Raw genomic sequence first — 27,389 nt, 5'->3', positions numbered from 1 at the left:
GTGGCCACAGGCGCCCACATGGGTGAGGGGGACAAGCCTGGGGACCGCGAGTCACAGGACCCGCTGGGCTTCCTGGCTCGCGCTGCTGCCTCATCCGGGTCCGCCAGGGTCCCGCGGGCGGAGGAGCCGTTGGAGGCCGAGCCCAGCTGGTGTGGATGCCGCCCCCGCTGCCAGACCAAGTGCATCTGCCTGGAGTCCAGGCCACCATCCTGCAGGCGCTCCTCTCCCGCATGTGGGCTGGATCCACTTGCTCATCTGAGGGAGGAGCTGGAGAGGAAGCTGGTGAGGGGCAGCGCTGGACCAGACCACCTTCCTCAATGTGAGTGCCCTCCTCACCTCAAGGTGAGTGCCCTCCTGCTCACCTGCCCAGGGACTCCGCCTAAAAGCCTAGTCTACCCCCCTTCCCCCCCTCCTCCCACCACCACCCCCTCCCCCAACTCTGTGAGGGTTCCAGCCTACCTGTCACCTCCCAGGTGCTGGGACTTGGAGTGTCCCATGTGGTAGTGGCTGTTGTGGGCGGGAAGGGCTCATTCCAAAGGTGAACTTGGGCTTGTCAGGTATTTAAAAGGCTTGTTGGATTGGGGCTTCCCTGGGCCTTGCTCTGTGGGGGCAGCCAAGGTGTCACTTTCCCGAAGGGTGGGACTTGGAGAGCCCCAGGGTCCTGGGAGAAAGCAGGAGAGTGGAGAGGCTCCATCAAGTCGCCACCTGGGACCAAGAGCTCCAGTGAGAGACCAAGAGCCCCCTGTGGGCTCCTTCCCTGAGCTGGGCTGGTCCCCTGTCCTTCTGGGGCAGGTTGCATGTGCTCCCTGGACCTGGAGGCGTGGTGGCTGCTGAGCTGATGGGAGGCAGCTGGGGACACAGTTTCAGCCAGACCCCAGCAGGGCTCCCTGTCTATTAAGCCAGGCAGTGAGGGGTCCTGCTTCTCCAGGGCTTGTGACTCAAGCCAGGGGAAAAGAGAGATCTGTAGTTCCCAGAAAGTTAACTACCTGGTCAAATAGGGTGTGTGTGTCTGTGTGTGTGTGGTGGTGGGGGGGGGGGGGTTGTGAGTGGGGGAGGGTGGAGAGGCGAGCTGAGGGAAAGGAATGGGAAGGGGCAGAGCTTATTCCAGGCCAGGAATATGTGTCTTGGAGGGAAGTCAACACTTGAGCCCATTAACAACTTGGTGTTTATTCAGCAGTGGCTGCAGTGCAAGGATGATAATTAAATAGTGGTTGGCTGGTTGGCTGGTTGGCTGGTTGGTTGGTGGGGAGGTTGGTTGGTTTGGTCTTAGAAGAAATAAGAGGTAGAGAAAATCCTCTCTCTTTACACAGAGCCCGGCAGTGGCCTGACTGGGTCTTGGCTGGTAGAGCCTGTCCTCAGGCTGAGTTTGGAAGTGTTCTGAGAGAGATGGCAGCTCTTCTCCCACCTGTGAGCTGAGGCTGGCATCCTTGCTGCCTAGCGGCTGGCTGTCCAAGGGGCTTAGTGGCAGGAATGATTCACACACAGCTCCCTTCCTCACTGGACAGAATAGGTGACATGTGGCTCTCAGTCCGTGCACTGAGCTAATGTCAGGATGGGGCAGACCCTACATGGAAGTACTTCAGCTTCACAAACCATTTGAGTGAGTTAAATAACAACTCTTCTGTTTTTTAACTTTTAAGGCAGAAGATACAGCCACCTTTTAATTTGATGTTTACAAGAGTTGATTTTTACACCCCAAAAAGTGGCTTCAGCTGAAGTTTTCCATACCTGGGAAGTTACTTGTTGAATTTTAATAAAAGTGACATATAGTACTCAACACATCTGTATTTTCTGAGCCTATTCACACCAATACAAAGAATATGCAATTATGTTTTAAAAAAATAATGCTAAATTTACTAGTTTGGGTTATAGGACAGTTACTAAGAAATGTTTCATAGTATCTACCAAAATGTTATAGGGTAAGTTTTATAGAGATTGGATATTTTTGAAGTGAGTAGTAGTATAAAACTGTGTTTACATTTTTGTGAAGTTTTGTACCACAAAGTTTAAACCAAGGAAAAGTTTATTATTGCTGAATTATTTAGGAAGATTGTAGAAATCTGAACCTACAATTATTTTTTGAAGCGTTTGTAGAAAACTTATTTAAGAGGTCTAATTTTACCCTCATCCTATAGATGTAGCTAGGAGACCCAGAAAGGGTAAATGAAATCCCCAAGACCACAAGCTATTAATAGCAGAGATCAAATGAGAACCCAGGGCAAGTGCTCATTCTATTTTTCCTGTCAGCCTCTGTAGACCCAGTTGAGGTTAGCACCATAGAGCTGTGACTTAGGAGATCTGAATCCTTTAAAAATCTTTTCTGTATACATATGTTTCTCTTAGGAGTCTTGATAGTATTATTTAATTACTAGAGTCCCTGTGCATAAATTCATGCACATTGAAAGGAGATTAATTAGAAGAAATATTGTAAGATCACTATTTGCCCTTTCTCAATAATAGAAGTGTATACCAAATTCACAATCAACAATGACAGCTGGAAACACATGCAACTGGTGCCAGTGATATATATATAATTTCAAAATTTTCTGATTTAGCTAAACTTTTTCCAGCCTAGTGAAGTGCCCCAATTTTTTTTCAGGATATTGACAGCAAAACAGCAGTAAATACCAATATGAAAGTAGATTATTATTGTGGATCATGCAGGGATAACAAAGGGAGAAATATTTAACTATAGCACTGTTTGACTCTATTCTGTGCAGTGAGAAAACCTGAAGTCATGTTCAGGTTCTACCATTTCTTGCTACTTTTCAGATGGGTCAATTTTTAAAACATTCCAAATCTCCATTTTCTGGCTAATGAAATGAAAACAGGATTCTACCAAGTCTCCTCTCTACCTATTCTAGGACTTTAGTGAGGATCAAATGAGATGAGGCACATGAAAAACACTTCAAAGATATTTGGTGAAAGTGTGAAATGTTTGCACCTGGCTATATAGCAAGTGGGTGAAGAAACTCCAAGGAGGCTAGTCGCTAGGGAGAGGAAGCCTGGCATTACTATGTGACATCATTACCTGGTGACCACAGCCACCATTTCTGTGCTGGGCTGGCCTGTGGGCTTTGTGCCATGGGTTCATGGCGGGGCCTGTGTGCCACTTGGGAAAAGCAGAGTGTTGCTTGTGGACTCTCGAGCGCAGTGCCCTTCCTCTGTAAATGGCCAGTTCAGGTCACCGTAGCTCCAGTATTGAACGTCTGTCCCTGGTGGTCAGTGCTCTTCATAGCGAGTGGTCAGGTGATGGAATCCTTAGCACATTAGCCTTTTATATATAGATTTTGAAATAAGAATGGCAAGAACCGTTTTAAAAAAAATTACTGTGGCTCATGTCTTAAGTTTATCAAATCTGAAACTTTACTGTAGATATCAGCCTTCCAATGAGGAATTCTTCAAATACAGCCTGAGCTGTGGACCCTGAGGCATCCTGCCTAGGAGCCTCTCTTCAGGGTTGCTGACCCGCCCCATCCCCTGCCGCGCCTCCAACCCCTGCCCATTATTTTTTCCAAGCAGACCCAGCATCTCCAAAGCCCAGTGTTCTCATTCAGGAGCTGTTGGAGTGCAAGAATGCATTTTAAAGGATATTTCACAACCCAAAGCACTTTTTAAGCTTCTCAAAGATAAGTGGATGGTCACTGAACATGGATGCAAAATGCATTTTACACCAAAAAAAGTTACTTAAATGTTTTTTAGAAGATTTTTTCTCATTATCAAAATAATATAGGATTATTAGTACAAACTTAAAAAGAATAGTATAAAGTAAAAGAAATCACTTCTTTCCACTATACAAGGTTAACTACTGTCAACATTTCAAAGTATTTCCTTTAGTCCTTCGTACATTTATATATCCAGATACCTTTTTGAGGTGATACTATTAATTCATTTATATTAATATATGTTGCATTGGCTTCAGACAGGAAAGGAGAGGGAGAGAGAGGTAGTAACATGAATGATGAGAACGAATCATTCATCAGCTGCATCCTACATGCCCCCTACTAAGGATGGAGCCCAAAACCAGGGCATGTACTCTGGCAGGGACTCCATGTATGACCTCCTGGTTCATAGATCAAGGCTCAACCACTGAGCACGCCTCCAGGGCAAGATGATACTATTTGTGATGTGTGTATCCTGATTTGTTTTCTCGTAGTTATGGGGTATTCATTCCACTGCATCTATAACCACTTTTTTCCCATTGATTAAGGCACTGTATATTTTTCCCAGCTTTATTGAGAAATAATCAATATACACCACTGTATACGTTTAAGGCAGAGAGAACGGTGGTTTGATTTACCTACATTGTGAAATGATTACCACAATGGGTTCAGCTAACATCTATTGAAGATGTGACTAACCAAAATTAAAATCTCTAATGTAATTTGGGTGATTTTATCTTCAAAGTCAAACCTACAATTGTTACTATTGCAAAAAAGAGCTTGTACTTGGAACTAAAGTGCAGGGTGTGGTGGGTCTGCAGGCTGGGGCTCTACTGCCCTGACCTCTTGCACTTGACCCCTGTGCCTGTTCACATGCAGATCCTTTCTCCTTCCAGACTTCACATGAGGCTGGTGATGGATGTCCTGCCCCTGCTGGACGGGGCTCCACAGTCTGTCTTCCCACCATGGAGTGGCGTAGGTGAGACCCCTAGTGTAAGGCTGTGGAGCATATGAAGTTCAGACTCATTTTTGTCTCAGCAGCTCTGGGGGTGACCTCAGCATCAGCGTGCTCAGGGCCTATGCTGCCTCCAGGGTGTGCTTTTTGCGGGTCCAGCTCACCCATAGCACCTCTCTCCCTGGATTTTAGCCACCTTACTGGTCCTACTGCTAGAAGCTCAGGTTCTCTCAGAGCCTTACACTCCTCTCCACCCATGAGCTGTGTGGAAGCTTCATATAACAGGATGGTTTTCAGGGAAAACTGGCAAGAGATAAAGAAGAAAAATAATCAGGAGTCGCCCCAATACTTTGGAGTCCACGGCCCCATTTTCCCAGGTCCTCACCAGCGATGGGTTTTCCCTCAGCATTTAAGGGGCTTATGCTCAGGCCATGGTGTTAGAGCCCGGCCAGGAGAGAAGGGGGAAGGGTCCAAGGTAGCCCCCACTCTGGCTCCAACAGTCCCCTGGTCCAGTCCTCTCTGAGTCATTCCCGTCTTGCTCACAGAGCAGTGCTAAGACTCACTGCCTTCAGGACCAATCAGCTCACCACCGTGCTGGTCACTGGTCAAGTTCTCAGTTCACTCCCCACTCAGCCCACTGCTGCTCTCTCTGGAGTCCGCAGATAGTATTCTCTCTGAGACCACGGTTGTCATCATTGGGTGGACAGCTGGCCATTGGTCTGCTCCATCTCGGTGGCTCCAGAATGATGTGTTTTCTTCCTTGGAGAAGAAGAAAAAAGAGCACGAATATGGGTCTGGACAGCAAGTAGCCTTTCTGTAGAAATGCGTGGACAGTGAGATTTTTTACTCTTAGTACTTTGAAGTGCTAGGTGCATTGGCATGAGGTACTTTTATTTTATTATTCTTTCTGGATGTTCTCCCTGAAGGTGACTGAGTTGGCTGGCTGCACAGGTAAAGGAACAAGAGGGTGAGTGTGCTGTCCTATGTGCCCAGTAGCAAGGAGTTTGTGCTGTTCTGCATTTCTGAGCCTCTCTCACCATGTGAGTCAGGTCTGGCCAGAGGCAAGGACAGCCATGAGTGGCTGCTCCAAGTCCATCCTGACACCACTCGTCTGTCCCACCTCCACACCATTGAGCTGTGCTCATTGCCAGCTTAATCCACAAGCCAGGGGAGCCCTGGAGCCTCAGTCACTGTGGGAGAGGATGAGCTTTGGTGGCTCCCTGGCCCACATCATGGACCAAAAAGAGCAAGATTTTATGTGGTACAGACACTGAAAAGGCCTTCATGACAGCCCTGCATTATTACCCTAATGATACAGGTTTGGATGGACAATTACAAACTCCCTACTTGACCACAGAGTAAAATATCAAACCTTTAATGAGTGACACTCCGTCTCTCATCTACGTTTCACCCCTTTAAATAGGGATGTGTTGATTTCATCCACCAGCATTAATTCTTCTATCTCACATTCAAGTTGACAGGAATATTGGAGCCATCTATGGAAGGACAGAGCATATGAAGACAGGGTATTATTTTTAGTTAATTTTGAGCACCACTCTGTCGAGTACAAAGAGAAAAATGATTTATCTTTCCTGACCTTTAAGAGAGCATAGGTATCTTTCCGACAGTTGAGATCTGTAGATGATTAAAAGGCACGTGCTTCCAACGACAATGCTGCCTTCCTTCATCCTTGTCCTTGGGTAGCGTCACTCCTGGGCCCTGTACCCAGGTCCCAAACAAGACACCGAGAAGTGAATCTGCTCTGTCGAGGAGACCCTGGCCCAACATTCCTGGAATGGCACAAAAGGCCCAGACTTGTCCTTGGTGGATGTGGTTTAATGAAGCAGAGGGTCACTGTGGGAGGATTGCACTACCTGTGTTGTGTTTTTTAGATGGTTAAAAGGTTTGAAGCTCCTTTAAGAAACCAGGTGATACTGTGAAGGAGCTGTTCCCCCGAGTGATCGCATTAGAGGTTGCTGAGACACAGCATCTGTATTAAAAGCTGTGGAAGCTTCATGATGGGATGAGAACTTAGCTGTGTAGGTGACTGGTCTGGATGGTGGCCCTCAATCCCACTGACAACCAGTTCCTGTGGGCAATTCCTTATACTCAGCCCTGACCCCAACTGGACCTGCTGGACCAGATTCTCCGGGGCAAGACAACCAAATCTGGTTGTTGCCTGTTTTATTTTTTAACCTTTTAAAAATATAATTGTAGATTCCATTATTTATAAGAGATAACGCAGAGGTAGCCCATGTAATCTGACCTGGTTTCCCTCAATAATATCTTATAAAACTTTCACAACCAGGATATTGACAGTGACCCAACCACCCATGTAGGGCCCATAGAAAACAGCTCTACCCGATTCTCCCACACCCAGGACAGTGCCTTCTATTTTTTTTTTTTTTGGTATATTATTATCACAGTAATATATACACAATGAAATTTACCATTTAAACTATTTTTCAGAGCACAGTACAGTGGTGTTAAATGGTCCTTAACACAACCTAACAATCATATTGTTGTGCTGCCCTCACCACCATCAGCTCCATCACTGCTCTCCTCTTCTCCAACTGAAGCTCTGTCCCCACTAAACAACAACTCTGTATCCACTCCCCCATTACTGGTACCCTCCATCTTACCTCTATGACTCTGATGGCTCTAGGGACCTCATGCGAGTGGGATCACACACTATCTGTCCTTTTTTAGACTGGCTTATTACATTGAGCATCATGTCTTCAGGGTCCATCCAGGTTGTAGCATGTGCCACAATGGCCTATTTTTCAAAACTGAATATATTGGGGTGAGATTGGTAATGAAATCATGTAGCTTTCAGGTATACAGTTCGGTAATACATCATCTGTATGTTGGATTATGTGTCTCACCGCCCTCCCCCCGACCCAAGTCAGGTCTCCTTCAATCACAATTTATCCTCCTTAAACCCTCTTCTACACACACCCCTCTCTCTCTGATAATCACCAAACTGTTGTCTGTGTCTATAGGTCTTTTCTTTGCTTAATCCCTTCACTTTTCCCCTAGTCCCCCATCCTCCTCCCCTCTGACAGTATTCAGTCAGTTTTCTGTATCTATGAGCCTGTTTCTATTTTGATTGTAGTTTATTTTGTTCATTAGATTCCACATATAAGTGAAACCATAAGGAACCTGTATTTCTCTGACTGGCTTACTTCACTTCACTTAGCATAATACTCACCGGCTCCATCCATGCTGTTGCAAAAGGTAAGATTTTCTTCATTTTCTATTGTGTGTGTGTAGGTGAGTAGTATTCCATTTTGTTAATGTACCACAGCGTTTTCTCCATTTATCTGCTGCTGGACACTTGGGCTGCTATGAAATCTTCGCTATTGTCAATAATGCTGCCGTGAACATAGCATTGCATATATCCTTTCCGATCAGTGTTTCAGGTTTCTGCAGAGATATTCTCAGAAATGGAAATGTTAGGTTATAAAGCAGTTCTATTTTTAATTTTTGAGGGAACTTCATACTGCTTTCCACAGTGGTTGCACCAATCTGCATTCCCATCAAGAATACATGAGAGTTCTCTTTTCTCCACATATTCACCAGCACTTGATGTTTATTGATTTATTGATGATAGCCATTCTGACAGAGGTGAGGTGATACCTCGCTATGATTTTAATTTCCATTTCTGTAATGATTAGTGATGCTCAGCATCTTTTTATTTGTGTAATAATCATCTGCAGATCCTCGCTGGAGAAGTGTCTGTTTAGGTTCTTTGCTCATTTTAAATTGGATTGTTTAATTTTTTTATGATGTTGAGTTTTTTAAGTTCTTCATAAATTTTGGATATTCAACCCTTATCAGATGTATCAGTGGCAAATATGTTCTCCCATTCAGTGGGTTGATGGTTTCCTTTGCTGTGCAACAACTTTTTAGATTGATGTAGTCCCATTTGTTGAGTTTTTCTTTTGCTTCTGTTGCCCAAATAGATATATCAGAATAAAAAATATTTCTATGAAAACTTATTGCCTTTATTTTCTTCTAGAATTTTTACGGTTTCAAATCTCACTTTCAAGTCTTAATCCATTCTGCATTTTTTCTTCAATATGGTGTAAGAAGGCAGTCTGCATTCATTTATTTTTCTACTTATGTGTCCAATTTTCCCAATAGCATTTATTGAGTGGACTATCTTTACCACATTGTATAGTCTTGTGTCCTTTGTCAAATATTAATTGACCATAAGTGTATGGGTTTATTTCTGAACTTTTTATTCTGTTCCAATGATCTTTATGTGTGTTTTATGCCAGTACCATACTATATTTATTACTATGGCCTCATAGTATAGTTTGTTATCAGGTAGCATGATTCCTCCCACTTTGTTCTTCTTTCTCAAGATTACTCTGGCTATTGGTTTGGTTTTATTTTGTTTTTGTTTTTTTGTTTGTGTGTGTTTGTGTGTGTGTGTGTGTGTGTTGGGTTTTTTTTTGTTGCTGTTTTTTGTTTTTTTTTTGTACTTCATATAAATTTTTGTGATATTTGTTGTAGCTCTCTGAAATACGTCACTGGACATTTGAATGTTGTTAATTCTTCCTATCTTTGAACACCATATATGCTTTTATTTATTTGTATCTTCTTCAACTTCTTCCTGTCTTCCTTCCTTTCTTTCACTTTCTTCTTTCTTTTTTTCTTTCTTTCTTCTTCATAATCTTTATTATGCTCAGGGGAATTCCCTCTATTCACATTTCGCTGAGAGTTGTTATAATGAATAGGTGTTGTGTTTTGATGCTCTTTCTGCATCTATTGTTATAACCATGTGATTTTTATTTATTTTGTTTACGATGTATCATGTTTTTTATGTGTAGATACTGTACAAAGCTTGCATCCCTGGAATAAATCCCACTTCATCATGGTGTGTAATCTTTTTAATGTATTACTGGATCCAGTTTGCCAATATTTTGTTGAGGATTTTAGCATCTATATTCATCAGGGATCTTGGCCTATAATATTTTTCTTTGTAAAGTCTTATTCTGGTTTGGGATTAGGAGAATGCTGAACTCATAAAATGAGCTTGGGAGTCTTCCCTTGTCTTGAGTGTTTTGGATGAGTTTGAGGAGAACAGGTGCTAGTTGTTCTCTGACTGTTTGATGAAATGCACTGTGAAACCATCCAGTCCAGCACCTGCATTTGTTTTTTGCTGCTTTGTTTATTTCTGCTCTGATCTTTATTATTTTCTTTATTCTTCTCACTTTATGGTGTTTTTGTTTTTCTTTTGCACTAGTTCCTCTAAGTGTCAAGTTAGATGATGTATTTCAGATTTTTCTTGTTTCTTGAGGTACACCTCAAATGTTAGGAATTTCCCTCTTAGGACTGCTTATGCTGTGCTCCATAGAGTGAGGATTGTTGTGCTCTCATTTCCATGTGTTCCAAGGTATTATTTCATTATTTCCTTGATCTCATTGTTTAGTAACATGTTAATTAGCCTCCAAGACTTTCTGTGTTTTACAGGTTTTTCTTTTTCTTTTTCTGTTTTCTTTTTAATCCTATAATTACTAATTTTTATTGTGGTAAAATAAATATAAGATTTAGAGTTTTAACCACATTTAAGTTTACATCAAGTATATTGACATGCAATTCTCACCACCATGTATCCCCAAATTTTTATGTATTTATTTATTTATTTTTGCTTGTCATTGTTTTTATTTCTCTGTTAATAAATTTATTGGGGCAGGGTGGTTTTAGGCGTGTACAATTCAGTAATAGATCACTTGTACATCAGTTTTGTCTAATTGACTTCTAGTTTTATACAGTTATGACCAGAAAAGATTCTTGATATGATTTCAATCTTCTTAAATTTCCTGAGACTGTTTTTGTGCCCTAACATGTGGTCTATCCAGATAATGTTGCACGTCCACTTAAAAAGAATGTATATTCTACTGCTTCAGGGTGAAATGCTCTGAAGATACCAATTAAATCCATTTGATATATTGTGTTATTTCAGGCCACTCATTTTTTTTTTAATTTAAAGACTAGGTGTGAGGCCGCCCTGCACAAGGGTGAGAAGGTGCCCAAGTCTCCCCCCACCTCTCCCTCCCCCCCCAGCCCCCACCCGTCTCCCTCCCCCCCAGCCTCCGCCCCTCTCCCTCTGCCCCCACCCACAGGGGCCCCAATCCAGGAGGAGGTCAGGGCCCAAGTCTCCCCCCCACCTCACCCTCCCCCCCCAGCCCCCGCCCGTCTCCCTCCCCCCCCCAGGCTCCGCCCATCCCCTCCACCCCCACCCGCAGGGGCCCCAGCCCAGGGGAGCCAGGGGAGCCTAGGGGAGCCAGGAGAGCATGTCCCACGCTAGGGGGAAGGGAACGCTTCACTGAATTCAGTGACACCCTTGCGCAGGGGCCAGCCTAATCTCATCTGTATCATTCCAGATTTAGTGTATGTGCTCCTGCTGCTGCTGCAGAGTCCAGCACCAGGCCACTCTTTGCTTCTTGATTTTCTGTGCGGAAGATCCAACCATTGATTCCAATGGGATGTTAATATCTCCTACTGCGTCTGTGTTATTGTTGAACTCTCCATTTATGTACATCAGGATTTGATTTACACATTTACTTGCTCTTATGTTGAGGAAATACATGTTTGCAAGGGTTATATCCTCTTGTTGGATTGCTCTCTTTATCATTCTGTGGTGTCCATTCTTATTGCTCAATATAGCCTTTGTTTTAAAGTCTGTTTTGTCAGCTATATAGGTTTACCTCGCCGGCTTATTTTTCATTTGTATTTGCATGAAATACCTTTTGCCATCCCCTTGCTTTTTGTCTGTATATCTTTCATTCTGAGATAGGTCTCTTGTTGACTGCATATATATGGTTATTAATTTCTTATCAATTCAGCTACCATGTCTTTTAATTGCAGCAGTCAAGCCACTTACATTTAAAGTAATTATTCGTAGATATGTTTTATTCTTTTAACTCTGTTTCCCTTTTATTCCTTCTTGATAGTTCTCATACTAATGGTTTGGTGGTAACACACTTGTTTTGCTGTTTCTTGTCTAGGAAGCTCTTTATTTCTCCATCAATTTTAAATGACAGCCTTGCTGGGTAAAGTAGTCTGGGTTGAAGGTCCTAGCTTGTCATTATTTTGAATAGTTTGTGCCAATCCCTACTGGCCTGGTATGTTTCTGTAGAGTAATAAGCTGACAATCTTATGGGAGCTCCCTTGGAGGTAACTGACGGTCTTTCTTTGGTTGCTTTTAAGATGTCCTGTCTTTAATCTTTGTCATTTTCATGATGATGTGTCCTGGTGTCAAGCCTCTTTGGGTTCATCTTGTTTGGGACTCTGTGCTTCCTGGACTTGTGTGTCTCTTCCTTCACCAGGTTAGGGAACTGTTCGCTCATTATTTCTTTTAATATGGTGTAGTGCCTTAATCTTTCTTTTCTCCTTGTACTCCTATAATGTGGACGTTGTTAATGTTTCATGTTGTCCCAAAAGTCCCCTAAACAGTCCTCATTTTTAAAAGTTCTTTTTTCTTTTGGCTGTTTTGTCTTCTGTGACCTTGTCTTCCAAATCACTTATTTGATTCTCTCCTTAATCACATTATTTATTTTCTCTAGTGTATTCTTCATTTCAAAGATTTTACTCTTTATTTCTGACTGGATCTTTTATATGGCTTAAATATACTTTTTCATGCCTACTTTCAGTTTTCAAGTTCCTACTGATTTCATCCATTCTTCACCTAACTTCAATTAACATCCTTACAACCATTTTATGTACATATATATATGCAGTATCTGGAATATTGCTTGGCTCACTTTGTTTAGCATTTTTTCTGGATGTGTCCCCTGTTCTTAAATTTGGGGCATGTTTCTTTGCATTTTGGCTGCCTCTGTGTGTTTCTTTCTTTGTATTAAAATCCAGGCCTTGATAGTGTGGCTTTGTGTAGTAGGAGTCCTGTGGAACCCAGTGGCAATTTCTTCTTGATCATCTGAGTTGAGTGCTCCAGGGATGTCCCGTGTTTGTTATGTGAACCTTCCTGTGGCAGTTGATTCTTGATGGCTGTTGGCCCATGCATGTACTAAGTTGATGCTCAGGCTAGTTGGCTGCGACCACAGTGTACCCTGCCTTTAGTATAGTGTATAAGCTGCTGACAGGTGTTGACCACGTGGAGTGCAATTCATCTCAGCGGGGTCTGGTGCCTGCCTAGATCTCTCTTTGGATCTGCCACTTCTGAGGCTAATTGTATCCTTCTCTGATGTGCTCTGAAGCTGGCCACTGGGCTTGTTGGTCCTGGGGCTTCCTGGGAGGACTCTGGTGCTGAACAATGTCAGATGCTTGATGTGACTGGCCCAGGGCAATCTATTTGCATCTACAAAGCAATTCACAATTTGTGACAGGCACTCCTGAGGCCCAGTAAGCTCAGGAAGGCCCAGGCAGGGCACCAAAGCTGGCTTTTACTAGCACTGAGCCCGGGGACAGGTCAGCAAAAGTCCCAGAGCACACCATGTTCTGCCTCCCTGTCTGCCTCCATCTGCCAAGTGCCTGTTATTCTCCGCTAATGAAAGAGTCTCTGGAAGCACTCAAGTTGCATGAGGTAGGTTCTCAGCGAGTCCCCAGGTAGAGGTGAGTGGTGTTCACCAGATGGATGCAGGTTCAAACTCAGTGTCAGTGTTGGGTCTGAGGCCACTCAGCAAATGTCCCAGGGCATATCAGGTCCAGCTGCCACCCGCTGGGTCCTCACACATCTTTGAGCAGTGTACAGAAGACAAAGACCTGGCATTGTTTGTAGGAGGAGAATGAAAAAGTCAAAAGAGGCTGCTTCCCAGGATTGAAGATTTCTGGAATCTGTAGTCTGAGATCAGCCGTGTGAGCTTAAGGGCTTTGCAGAGGGTCTGTGGATTCTCAAAGGCCAGAGAGCTGCTTTCTGTTGTAGATGATCCATGGATCCCCTGGGATGCCACAGGGGAGCGAGAGCATGGTGGGATCATGCAGGTGTAATCCAGTCATCATGTAGTGAAAAGTTGAGTCCCCTTATGGGTGGCTGATTTCAGCAGATTCATCCCTCCATTTCTGTCCTAAGAGAACTGGAGCTCTCTCCAGACTTCTGACCACATGCATGCTCACTGCCTTCCCGGGCAGCACTGTCCCTGCCTTCTTTCCTCCAGGCTGGGTGAGCCAGGCTGGCTGGAGTGTAGGGAAGGGAGGATAGAGGTCCATTTGGTGGGTTGAAATGCTGTGAGAACCTTTAAGGCTTAAATTTATTTTTTCTGTGTTGGCTCCCACACTACAAGTAAGCAACCAAAGTGATGCTTAGCTCACTCTCAAGGAAGCACAGTTCTGCCCTGCACCAGTGCCACACATCACCAGAGCCATGAAGGGAGCTACTGGAGGAAGAAGACAGGGCATTCCTCTCCCAGGAGTGTAACACCCTCACAGGCATGATGCTGTCTGGAGAGCTGACCACTGTTGGAGCGCTTAAGGCTTTTAGGCACAGAGTGTAATTATCTGATTTACATTTTTTAAAGATCACTCTGATTCGCATTTTCATTTTTATTCAAAATTGTTTTACTACTTTAATTTAGTTTCAATTAGGGATGACATTCAATATTAGTTTCAAGTGTACAAAAGTGTGCTTAGACATTTATATAACATATAAAGTCATCTCCTGATAAGTCTAGCATGGGATATCTTTGAAAAGGGTATTAATCGTATTCATGAGGGCTCCACCCTCATAACCTAATCAACCTCAAAAGACCCACCTTTCATTTACTTTTAATCAGCCGTATTTGGGTGACATTCATTAATGAAATTGCATAGGTCAGCTGTGCAATTCTATATTGCATCATGAGTAGATTGCATTGTGTGTTCACTGCCTTCAAGTCAAGTCTCCTTCCATCACCATTTATCCCCCCTATTCCCACTTCTCCCTCCCCCACCTGTCACCCACCAACCCTACCCCCTACTCCGCACAGGCCACCACCACCTGCCACCCGACAAGCACACCCAGCCCCCACCGGACTCACCACACCCCCAACCCACAGCACCCTCCTGCGACCCCATACCACCCACCTGCCAGCTCCCATCCCCCACCACTACCGCTCACCCCTACCTCAAACTCTTACCCACACCCCTACCCACACCCCACAACCCACACCTCACACCCCACACCACCCCCCTGATTCTTGACACCCCATTCCCCAGTCCACACGCCCTAGCCCCCACTCCACTCCCCCCACCCCCACCTACCATCCCCCACCCCCAAACTCCCCACCCCCAACCCCCCACTCCCATCCCCCACTTCCCACCCCTAACCTCCCACCCCCACCCCCCTTCCCCTGTTTGTGATTTGACATTTGAAATGATATTTGAGATGTGTCTTGAGAGCACAGGTAGGACTTAGACAGATGAAGAAGGTGAGAATGTACTTCAGGTACAGAGAGTGGACACTCATCCTAAAGGCAGGAGAGATGAACACTGGAGAGGCCAGAGCATATGCCCCTCAGATGCCTGTGAGTGAGGGGTCAGGGCAGGGAAACAGAAGACCCTGGCATGGAAGGAGAAGGCAGAGGGATAAGGTGACCAACCACAGAGTGGTCAGAGCAGCGGAGACAGCAGGCCCTCCATGGGAAGGCAGGGCAGTGGGGGCAGGGGACCAGGGGAGGGACCAATGGACAGGGAGGACAGGGAATGCTGTGAAGGGGCAGGGCTGGGGAACAAGGGCCCCACCATGGGGGAACAGGGGACTCTCCATGGAGGGGTGTGTTTCCCCTGTTACCTATCTCTACTCCCCTGTCCTCCCTTCCCTGGCCCCTCCATGGATGGTGCCCTAACCTCACTATCCTGCTCAGACTATGTGGGGTCCTTTGTCCTCCCTGCCCTGCTACCTCGCGGGAGGATGTCCTCTCTCCCCTGCCCTGCCATCTATTTAAGGACCTGTGCTGAAATCCTTGCTGTCTCAAAGTAGGGTTCTCTATGCCCCCAGCCTCTCCCCTCCATGGAGAGTTCCCTGTTCCCTCTCCTGCATGACCTGTCCCTCTATGTAGGATTCTGTCTCCTCCCTGCCCTTCTCCCTCAAACTGGGGTTACCTTTCCCCACTGCTTGCCCCCTCAAAGTGAGGTTCTCTGTCACCCTGCCCTGCCCCTTCCATGAAGGAAACCTTATCCTCCCTGCCCATCCTCTTCAAAGTGAGGTTCTCTACACCCCTGCCATGCCCCATCCATGGAGGGTTCCCTGCCTCACCTGTCCTGAAGCCTCCATGGAGGTTTCCCTGTCCCCACTGCCCTGCCCTCTCCCTGGAGTGTCCCCTCTCCTCCCTGCCAAGTCAACTCCATGGAGGATCCCCACTTTCCCTGCCCTCCCCCCTCCATGGAGATTCCCCTCTACTCTCTGACTGGCCAATCATACAGGGTGCCGTGTTCCAAGTCCCCACTGCCCTGCCCTATCAATGGAGAGTTCCCTGTTCCCTATACCCCCTTCACTTCCCCCTCCACATAGAGTTCCCATTCCCACTATCCTTGCCTTCCATGGAGGGTCCTCTCCTCCCTGCCGTGTTACCTCCATTGTAAGTCTCCTCTCCTCTTTACCTGAAACATCCATGCATTGTCCCCTCTACTCTTTATTCTCTCCCTCCATGGAAGGTCCCTTCTCCTCCCTGTCGTCTCCCCTCCATGGAGGGTCCCTTGTCCTCCCTGCCCAGCCCCCTCCATGGAGGGTCACCTCTCCTCTCAGTCTTCTTCCCTCAATGGAGTGTCCCATCTCCTCCCTGCCCTACCCCCTCCATGGAGGGTCCCCTGCCCCACCTGGCCTGTAGCCTCAATGGAGGGTTCCTTGCCCACTGCCCTGTCTCCTCCACGGAGGGTCCCCAATTCCTCTGCCCTCCTTCCTTCATGCAGTGTCCCCTCTCCTCCCTGCCCAGCCCATTGTTTGGGGTTCCCTGTTTCCCGTCCCCACTGCCCTGCCCCCTCCATGGAGGGTCCCCTCTCCTCCTCTCCCTTCCCACTCCATGGAGGTTCCCTTGTGCTTCCCGCAGAGCCACTTAAATTGAGGGTCCCCTCTTCTCCCTTCCCTGTCCCCTACACTCGCCCCTCCATGGAGGATACCTTCTCCTTCTTGACCCATCGCCTCCATGGAGGTTCCCATCTCTTCCCTGCCCTTCCTCTCCCTGGAAATATCCTTCTCCTCCCTGATCTGTCCCCTTTATTGAGGGTCCCCTCTCCTCCCTGTCTAGCCCATCCCTGTAAGGTTCTCTGTCCCCGTCCCTGCCCTCTCCTCCCTGGCCTGTACCCTCCACGGAGGGATCCTTATCCTCCCTGAACTGTTTCCTCCGTGGAGGGTCCTGACTCCTCCTTTCCTGTCCCCTCCATGGAGGGTTCCAATAACCCTACACTCCCCCCTCCATGGAGGGTACCTTCTCCTCCATGACCCGTCTCCTCCATGGATGTTCCCATCTCCTCCCTGTCTTGTCCCCTCCAGGAAGGGTCCCATCTCCTCCCTGCCCTTACCTCCATGAAGGGTCCCCTCCATGAAGGGTTCCCACCTCCTCCCTGCCCTTCCCATGCATGGAGGGTCCCCTCTGCTCCCTACCCTGCCCCCTGCTTGGAGGGTCCCATCTCCTCCCTGCCCTTTCCTCCCATGAAGGATCCCACCTCCTCCCTGCCCTTCCCCTCCATGGGGGGTCCCATCTGCTCCCTACCCTGCTCCCTCCATGGAGGGTCGCCTCTCCTCCCTGCCCTTCCCCTCCACTGAGGGTCCCCTCTGCTCCCTACCCTGCCCCCTCCATGGAGGGTACAATCTCCTCTCTGTCCTGCCCCTCCATGGAGGGTCCACTTTCCTCCCTGCCCTTCCCCTCCATGGAGGGTCCCCTCTGCTCCCTACCCTACCCCCTCCATGGAAGGTACAATCTCCTCCCTGTCCTGCCCCTCCATGGAGGGTCCCCTCTACTCCCTTCGCTTCCCCTCCATGGAGGGTCCCATCTGCTCCCTACCCTGCCCCCTCCATGGAGGGTCCCATCTCTTCCCTGCCCTTCCCCTCCATAAAGGGTCCCCCCTCCTCCCTGCCCTTCCACTCCATGGAGGGTCCCCTCTCCTCCCTGCCCTTCCCCTCGATGAAGGGTCCCATCTCCTCCATAACTGTCCCTTCCATGGAGGGTTCCCTGTAACCACTGCCCTGCACCCTCCATGGAGGGTCCCCTTTTGTCCCTGCCCTGTACCCTCCATGGAGAGTCCCCTCTCCTCCCTGCCTTCTCCCCTCCATGGAGGGTCCTATCTCCTCCCAGCCTGTCGCCTCCATTGAGGGTCCGCTCTCCTCCCTGGCTGTCCCCCCATGGAGGGTCCCCTATTCTCCCTGCCTTCTCCCCTCCATGGAGGGTCCCCTCTTCTCCCCTTCCATTCCCCTCCATGGAGGGTCCCATCTGCCCCCTCCCTGCCCCCTCCATGGAGGGTCCCATCTCTTCCCTGCCGTTCCCCTCCATGGAGGGTCCCCTCTCCTCCCTGCCCTTCTCCTCCATGGAGGGTCCCATCTCCTCCATAACGGTCCCTTCCATGGAGGGTTCCCTGTCACCATTGCCCTGCACCCTCCATGGAGGGTCCCCTTTTGTCCTTGCCCTGTACCCTCCATGGAGAGTCCCTTCTCCTCCCGGCCCACCCCTCCATGGAGGGTCCCTTTCCTCCCTGCATGTTCCCTCAAAGGAGGGTGCCCTGTCCCCACTGCCCTGCACCCTTCATGGAGGGTCCCCTTTTTTCCCTGCCCTGTACCCTCCATGGAGAGTCCCTTCTCCTCCCGGCCCACCCCTCCATGGAGGGTCCCACTCCTCCCAGCCTGTCCCCTCCATTGAGGGTCCCCTCTCCTCCCTGCCTTCTCCCCTCCATGGAGTGTCTGCTCTCCTCCCTGCCTTCTCCCCTCCATGGAGGGTCCTATCTCCTCACTGCCTGTCCCCTCCATTGTGGGTCTGCTCTCCTCCCTGGCTGTCCCCCCATGGAGGGTCCCCTCTCCTCCCTGCCTTCTCCCCTCCATAGAGTGTCTGCTCTCCTCCTTGCCTTCTCCCCTCCATGGAGGGTCCCCTCTCCTCCCTGCCTGTCCCCTCAATGGAGGGTCCCTTTCCTCCCTGCATGTTCCCTCAAAGGAGGGTGCCCTGTCCCCACTTCCCTGCACCCATCATGGAGGGTGCCCTTTTGTCCCTGACCTGTACCCTCCATGGAGAGTCCCCTCTCCTCCCTGCCCACCCCTCCATGGAGGGCCCCCACTCCTTCCTACCTGTCCCCTCCATGGAGGGTCCCTCCTCCTCCCTGCCCGCTCCCCTCCATGGAGGGTCCCCTCTCCTCCCTCCCCTCTCCCCTCCATGGAGGGTCCCCTGTCCTCCCTGCCCTGCCCCCTCCATGGAGGGCTTACTGCCTCCCCTACCCTGTCCTCTCCATGGAAGGACCCCTTCCCCCTGCCCTGCCCCCTCCATGCAGGGTCTTCTGGTTCCCTGCCCTGTCCCATCACTCACAGGCTCTGAGCGGCATGTGCTCTGGTCCCCAGTGTCCATCTGTCCTGCCTCCAGGCCGTGTCCACTGTCTGCACCTGAAGCACATCTCACCGTCTTCATCTGCCCAAATCCTCCCCGGCTCTCAGGACACATGTCAAATATCATTTCAAATGTCAAATCACCGAGTGATCTTTAAAAAATATAAATCAGGTCCCCCTATTCTCATGCCTAAAAGCCTTCCTGCTGTGACAGCATTTTCAACCCACACTAGGGCCCTCTATGCCCCCCCCCCCCTCTGCTGTTCCCAGCCAGCCTGGCCATCCTTGCCCTGGGGCACTGCCTCTCCTTTTGGGGTGGCTTCCCCAGGTCTCCATGGGGCCAGCTCTGTCTCAACAGCCATGTCTCAGGTTAAATATGTTGGGGAGCCCTTTCCTAAGCCTGCTGGGGAGTCACTCTGCTCGGGAGCCCCCATCTAGCCCTCTGGTATATCACCTGGCAGTAGGTCACAATACTAACAGAGGTCAGAATGGTAAGACAGGTCACAGAGGTAACCTAGCCACCATGCCAGGTCAGCCATGTGGGCCAACCTCTCAAGTTTTCTGGTGGTGTTGTTGTTAAAAATCAGTGAATAAACATTTATTGACACCAACACACCCCAGGTCCTCTACAGAAAGCACAGGAGGTGTGTCTCCCCCCTGAGGTCCTGGCCCTCAGTAACCAGGTGTTCTTCAAAGTGAAAACTGGCTGGGAAGGAGGGGCAGAGAAGCCAGGGAGGGACCCCATTTGAGTTGCTGGCTTTGAGGCTGGAGGAAGGGATCAAAGGCCAAGATTTTTGGGAGCCCCAGGAAGCTGGGAGTGGCTTTGGCAGGGAACAGAAGGGAACTGTGCCATAAGGAATGGAATCTGCCACGTCCCCATGAGCAGGCCCCCAAGGCCTCCTGCGAGGAGGGCAACCCAATGAACCACCTCAGGTTTCTGACCCACAGCACCTGGGACCCCACTCTTTGTCCTGTGAACCTCTGCGTTTAAGTCATAGGTCAGGGCACCAATAGAAATCCTTTGTGTCCCTGTGGCTCCCTAGTCATATAAGCCAAGTCTGTTTTCTTCATGGCTCTTCCTGTCTTCTGAAATAAAGTGTGGCCTTGGTTCTTGTTCACCTGTCTGTCTCTCAGGCCCTCTCAGCACCTGAAAGGTGACCTGTGAAGGCCCCGCACGGAGATCCAGGTAGACATCACACACTTGCTGAATGAATTCCTGAGCAAAGAGCTCTTTTTTGATTTCCTTTATTTCATATTTGTAATAAACCTGATTCATTAACATGTACATACATATGATATCTTAATCCTCTTAAGGACATCCCACATAGATTCATGAATTTTCAAAATATCTTAATTTTTGGGTCAAAACCCGTGTCTCAATTTCTTGTTCAGAAATGCAGTAGCTGCTTTATGACCTGCCTTGGGGAGGAGAGGGCTCTGACTGCAGACCAGGTTCACGCCAGGATGTGGCTCCTGTTCCTGGTCCTTTGCAGGCCAGCCCTTTGGCCTCTGGTGACCAGTTTACCCATGATGCACCTTTACACCTCATCTTCTGTTCACCAGCCTGGTGTTGCTTCCTGAGTTGGGCACAAGGTGCAATATACAGATCCTGTCACATAGAACCCACACCTAAAACCTGTATGTTCTTGTTGACCAATGTCACACTAGTGGATTTAATAGATAAAAATATTCTTTAAAAAATCACATATTAGTTATTTTGCAGATTGAAACTGGTTCAGGAAGATGAAGTGACTGGTCTGAGGTTCCCCAATATTCCCACTGCTCATGATTCTGAATGCCCAGCACTTTCTTCTCTTTCTCCCATTAGAGTTCAAAGGCCCTGCCTTTTAGAAATCCAAAGAAGCTGAAAAAACAGTAGGAAGCTTCAAACCTCCTTTAGAAAGCAAACTTTAAGTCGGCAGAGTGCAACATCTTCTCTGTCAGTGTTTCTTTGCTTCTTTCTTCACTCATTTGCCAAATGTATGTTTTACAGACATTTCTAGAACTGATCTTTTCAGTACTGGATCTCCCTCTCAGAAGGTGCCTAGGCCTGTGCTAGGACCAAAGAGCCCCCAGTGCTGAGTGGGAATTCAGCAATGACTTTTGAAGGTTTCTTTTTAAGAAATACATACAAATTCTGATTTTACTTTAATCACTAGATACAGTGGGGCCTTGACTTAGGAGCTTAATTCATTCTGAGACCAAGCTCGTTAAGGAGCTCGTTAAGGCGCCCCTTAACTCAAATTACTCTGTCAACTCAATGCAAAAAATCAGCGAAGAGACAGCTGGTATCTCAAAAAACTCCTTAGTGGGGACACTTGTAAGTCAAGGTCCCAGTGTACTAGGAAGGGTTCTCTCCTCACAAGAGCCTTTATGCTATTTTCACAAGACACTTGCTCAGTGTCTGGTGAAAGGAAGCTCAGCTTATTTCACAGAAACACAACAGCTAAAACCACAGCACTATTTTCATAATAAGGAATTTCCTTTGCACATTGTAGCGAGGAAGAAACACCTTTCAGAAGAAATGTCAGATAGAGGTACAGTTTTGCATGAATAAAGATAAGTACGGCTCAAAGTTGCAAATATATTCAGTATGTTAAATGTGCAGAAGAAATATAGTTTATTTACTTGTTTCTAAATGAATTTGCTCTTGAGTCCCCCACCAAAGGATAGAGGGGACAAGAGCAATAGAAAATAGTTAGCCCAGTTTAATATCTGAGTGCAGCCTCATGAAGTTAATCCTGTCTTTAAATGAACCCAGTGCCTTTCCCATTGGTGTTATATGGGATGGGAGGTGGAGCTATTTTGTTCCTATGGCAACAGGGGCAGAGTCTTTGTATCTCCTATTGTCTCTCAGGGAGTAGCTAGCCTGGGTCCCTGCCTGGGGTCCTACTCCAGGTTTCCCTCTGGAGTTCTACTCACCCAGAGAGTGAGGACATGCAGCAGTTCTCCTGGGGGCTCCCAGTCTGCCCCGATAATCCCAGGGGAGCAGTCCTCAGCCCCCCAATTCTAACCCCAGTGTCTGTGTGTCCCCCTCTCCCCTCTGAGAGTCCTGGCTGCAGAGGAGGGGACAGGAGGCATCTGCAGTTCCCTGTCCTCAATCTCTTCATTTGTTCCCACAGTTACCAGAGCTCAGAAGGCTTTGCTTCTCCTTCCTATCCATACAGACCTTCCCTGATGGAAAATTTGAGAACATTGGAAATCAGGGCAGGTAAATGCTTTTCAAGAGCATGCAAGTGTATACAAAGTATTTGAGAAAATTAATTTCGAAATTCCACATTTCTTTTAGGTGCTCTTTTCACATTTGGTCTGCCTGACGAGTTATCTGTGATTATTTTTTTTTTCCATCTCACCTTTCACAGTCTCTTCTCTCATTTTAGTAAAGAAAACCATGCCTTCCCCACCTCCTCCCAGAAATCTTACCATTGCCCCTGGGTGTGACACTCTCAAGCCCTCTGAACTATGAGTGCATGCCCGCTAATCGCACTGCATGAAGCAAACCCTATCTGAGAAGGAATTCTTAGGGTGATCTGAAGGCAGCAGGAAAAACAAAAGCAGAGACTTCAGAGGTAGTTGGAGCCTCAGCCACCTCCAGCTACACAAATGTTAAACACAGCCTGACACCTGGCCAGACAGTGTAAAATCTCACAGTGCTCAAAATGGTTGATAAAAGGGAAAAATGGATTATTTTTTGTTAAATAAACATCTGCATAATAAGAACTAAAATAAACCTAGTTTTCTTCCATAATTCAGGCACTTTACATGTATTGTTCTAATCCCACAATGGTCCCCATGTGCCTCCCATTTTAGAAAGCAGAGAACTGAAGTCAGAGAACTGAAGACAGGAGGCCAGAATTGGTGGGGCTCCAAATCCAGCCAAGTCGGCTCCCCCAGAGCAAGCTGCCTCCTGTGTCCAGGTTTTCCTTGTCCTCCCTGATGGAAAGTATGAGTTTCTGTTCCTAAGACACATCCTGGTGTCTTCATGAATTTCAACCAATTTCCAAAAGAACCAGTGGGAAAAGAATTTTTACGGTTAAGGACAGCAATAGGGACACAGAAGAGACTCTCATTCAGAACAATTGGAGCATAGAAAATGTTTACAGATCTGCTTCCGAATAAATGAATGAATGTCACACTGGGCTCAACATTTAGACAGGTGCAGCTACAGAGAGAACCCAGAGACCACTCAGCTGCTCTGTAGACATGGGAGCATCCTACGAATGACACTTGCCTTGACACCTGCCTTGGTGGCAAGAATTATGCAGACGGCTTCAGTGAATATACAAAACTTTATATAAATAAAAAAAATCTTTAGGTGGTACCAGTTTGGCTCAGTGGATAGAGCATCAGCCTGCAGACTCAAGGGTCCCAGGTTCAATTCCGGTCAAGGGCAAGTACATTGGTTGTGGGCACCTCCCCAGTGAGGGGTGTGCAGGAGGCAGCTGATCGATGTTTCTCTCTCATGGATGTTTCTAACTCTCTATCCCTCTCCCTTCCTCTCTGTAGAAATAAAAAAGACTTAATAAAAAAAAATCTTAAAAAAAATCTTTAGTTGTTTTTTTTTAAGTAAATTGCTGAATCTTCTGAAAATCATTTTGCCTTTGCAAAAGTTCAAAAAATTCCACATTCTTTTTATAGTTTCTTCCTTCATTGATTTTTTTTTTTCTCCCTGATACTGGAAAAAGATAAAAAATAAGGGCATGTTGAAAGAAGAACATAAAATTCTCCATAATTTCACATTCCACAGTTAGATAATAGTATAATCTTTTCCCTTTGTTTCTTTGTGTTTTTTTTTCTTTTTATGTAGGTATGAATATGTATGCACAGTATAAAGTTGCCAAATTTGGAATTATATATTCAAATGTGTATGCACATATATTTATAAAAATATATGTACGCATACTTTTTGCTTCCTCTTGTTCTTAAAATTATACCACAAACCTTCCCGCACATTCTAAGAAAGTACTATTTTAATGGCTTTGTAATATTCCAGCATATATTTTAATCACAATTCAGATAACCAAAATTCTATCACTGGATATTAAGTTTTTCCCACTTGTTCAGTGTTATGAATAGTAGAAAGAATCAGCACTTTCTAAAACTTTTTCTGTTTTTTAAATTAAAGAAAAGTAATTTTGAAATCACTTGAAAATCCTGTGAGAATAGAAATGTTTTATTTTTCACTTTTCAGTAGAGTAGCTAGTATCCACATATGGCTATTGAGCTCTTAATAGGTGGTTAGTGCAACTTAGGAGCGTGATTTCTTATTTTACTTCATTGTAAATTAGCCTCATGTGGGTAATGACTACCTTATTGGTCAAAGCAGAACTTGAGAGCGCCGAATCCTAACACTAGACCTCCAGGGACTGTGGTACATATAATGAACAACATAAACTGATGAACAAAAACAGATCCAGACACAGAGAAACATCTATCAGACCATCAAACCCCAAAGGGAAGGTAGGGGAGGGTGGGGGTAAGAGGGAGAGATCAACAAAAGGACTTATTTGCATGCATATAGGCCTAACCACTGGACACAGACAACAGGGGGGTGGGGGCTTGAGTGGGGAGGATAGGGAGGGTAATGTGAGGATAAGGACACATATGTAATAACCTAATCAATAAAGAAATTTTAGAAAAACAAACAAACAAACAAAAAGAACAAAGCAGAACTTGACACTTGGGAGCTCAGTGCACTGCTTTGAGAATTTGCTTGTTTGCAGGAATACCCCCATCTTGTGGTCTTTTAGAATATTGCTTCTGAAATATTGGGAACTAAGGTGTATTAGCAAGTATGAGCAAGTATTTTTTCTTGTAACTTCAGAATGTTCATAAACCATAAGAGTCATCTGGTAGATTATGTAAAGTATCTGGAAGTTTAAAGACTGGCGTGGCTAAAAGACAGCACACAGGGCAAATGAACTGCAGGGGACAGTAAATGTTTGGACAAACACTAAGAATAGAGTCACTCTTTTGATTGGGACACAGGGAGGACTTTAAGCAAAGGGACCTTGCCAGGTCCCTCTCTGTCTGTCACACACTAGTTTATATTCAACTACTAGAGGCCCGGTTCCCAAATTCATGCTCCATTGGGATCTCTCAGCCTGGCCTGCGGAATCGGGCTTAAACCAGCTCTATGATATCCTCTGAGGTGTCCCGGATTGCCAGAGTGTGCAGGCCAGCCAAGGGACCCCACTGCTGCATGATTGGGTCGAGGGAGGGACACAGGAGGTTGGCCAGCTTGGGAGGTACTGTGGGAGGGCTCCAGGGCATGTCCAGCCTGTCTCACCCAGTCCTGATTGTCTGGACCCCAGCAGCAAACTAACCTATTGGTCAGAGCATCTACCCCCTGGTGGTCAGTGCATGTCATAGCGAGTGTTGAGTGGCCTTAGCATATCATTAACATATTATGCTTTGATTGTATGGATGACTGGATGACCGGACACTTAGCATATTAGGCTTTTATTATATAGGATAATTGTCACCCGACAGGTGTGGCTCAGTGATTGAGTGTCAACCTATGAACCAGGGGACATGGTTCAATTTCTGGTGAGGGCACATGCCTGGGTTGCAGGCTCAATCCCTTGTGTGGGGTGTTCAAGAGGCAGCCGATCAATGATTTTCTCTCATCACTGATGTTGCTATATCTCTCTCCCTCTTCCTTCCCCTCTGAAATTAATAAACAATACATATATTTAGAAAACAAACACAAACTAGAGTTGTCTGTGATGGGACCCTGGAGTAGGCCCTCTATCTAAATCCCTGAGGCAGGGAATGGGGGAAGGACAAAATTCTTCCCGAGTATTTGTGTGTTGTTTTTTTTTTTAAATGACCAGCTTAACATCAATATCCAAAGTGGTGACTTTGAGCTGGGTTCTGAAGTTTGAATACATGTGGCTATTATGTGGCATGAGAAGCAAATCAAAGGATTTACAAATATTTTTGTAAAATATTGCAGTTGATTACAATGAAGTTCAGAGCATGACTGATAGAGTAGGATGGAGAGATAATAAAGATGATGTGATTTGAAAAAAAAACTCTCCCCTTCTGGCCTTGTTGTAGTTTCATTGTCTTTGAGGTGGTAGGAAAAAATACTCTATGAGGGCCAGTGACATATATGAATTATTTATCATTAAGAAGTCAAGCAGCTGACAGTAACCTTTGGTAAAACTATTCCTTGAAAAGCAGTGTTTTTCATTACTCTCTGCCTTGTCCACGGGTTTCTGCACGTGTGGGAAGGTCTTGGTCAGCTTTTCTCTAATTGATGCAAATCAGAAGACATATTGAACCTGTTGTTATTCTCCACTCTCTTTTTAGGAGGAAAATCTTGTATCACTGGAGACACAAGAGCACGTGCAGGCACCAAAACTGCCTGGGCACGTGGAATGCTGTCTTCATTGAAAACCCACAGCCCCCTCAGATGGAAAGATCCAACCACCTCGTCCACTAGCTTTCTTGCTCCAACACAGGCAGCTTGACTTGGAGCAGCCAGAGTTAATGGGATGTCTCATCAACACAGACTTTTGTCAGAGTATTTTCTCTGCCGTTTAACATTCTCCTGAGCATTGTTGCCAGATGTGGGGCTGGGAGTCTCCTGTCTCCTCCAAGTTTGAGCAGTACGTAACGAAAAGGCTTCCCTGGGTGCCAGCGTTTCCCATGCTCTCTCAGGAACTCTGCCATCTTCACCATGACTCATTTCACATACATGCTATTAGTATGAATCATGAATCTAACATTTCCTATGTGCTTACTAGATCTCAGTAGCTGTATGATATGCTTCAGATGCATTACCTCATTGATCCCTAAAAACACTCTGACATACTTGTTACTGTTGTTTCCATAGGCAAATAAAAAAAAACAAAGATTAAGCTAGATTAACTTGTTGAAGTTGAGATGGTATTTGATGCATCCAGACTAGTATATGCATGAGCTTTCTACTGTACCATTCTACCTCTAATATGGTGCTTTTGTCTCCACAGAAGGCTAAGAAGCATGGAATAAATTCAACAGGAAGAAAAAAACATTATCCAGGAAAATAGTACATAGACAGCCGTGGGCAAACTACAGCCCTGGGGCCAGATCCGGCCTGTTTGAAATGAATAAAACTAAAAAAAAAAGAGAAAAGACTGTACCCTTTTATGTAACGATGTTTACTTTGAATTTATATTAGTTCACACAAACACTCCATCCATGCTTTTGTTCTGGCCCTCCGGTCCAGTTTAAGAACCCATTGTGGCCCTCAAGTCAAAAAGTTTGCCCACCCCTGACATAGAACAATACCTGTTCAATGTGGTTTTGGAGCATTCAG

The 27,389-nt window shown here is 46.4% G+C and overlaps 1 long non-coding RNA gene across 1 annotated transcript; it reads left to right on the top strand.

Moving 5' to 3' along the window:
- LOC308526467 lies at window positions 1-27,179 on the top strand. Its single transcript, XR_013996547.1, has 5 exons — window positions 1-342; window positions 7,750-7,854; window positions 22,204-22,292; window positions 26,399-26,697; window positions 27,061-27,179. It is a non-coding gene; the product is annotated as an uncharacterized lncRNA (long non-coding RNA).
- The last annotated feature ends 210 nt before the right edge of the window (window positions 27,180-27,389 follow it).

This window comes from Myotis nattereri (assembly GCF_964212035.1).
Source record: "Myotis nattereri genome assembly, chromosome: 10".
NCBI lineage: Eukaryota > Metazoa > Chordata > Mammalia > Chiroptera > Vespertilionidae > Myotis > Myotis nattereri.
This window is presented reverse-complemented; position numbering and strand designations above follow the sequence as displayed.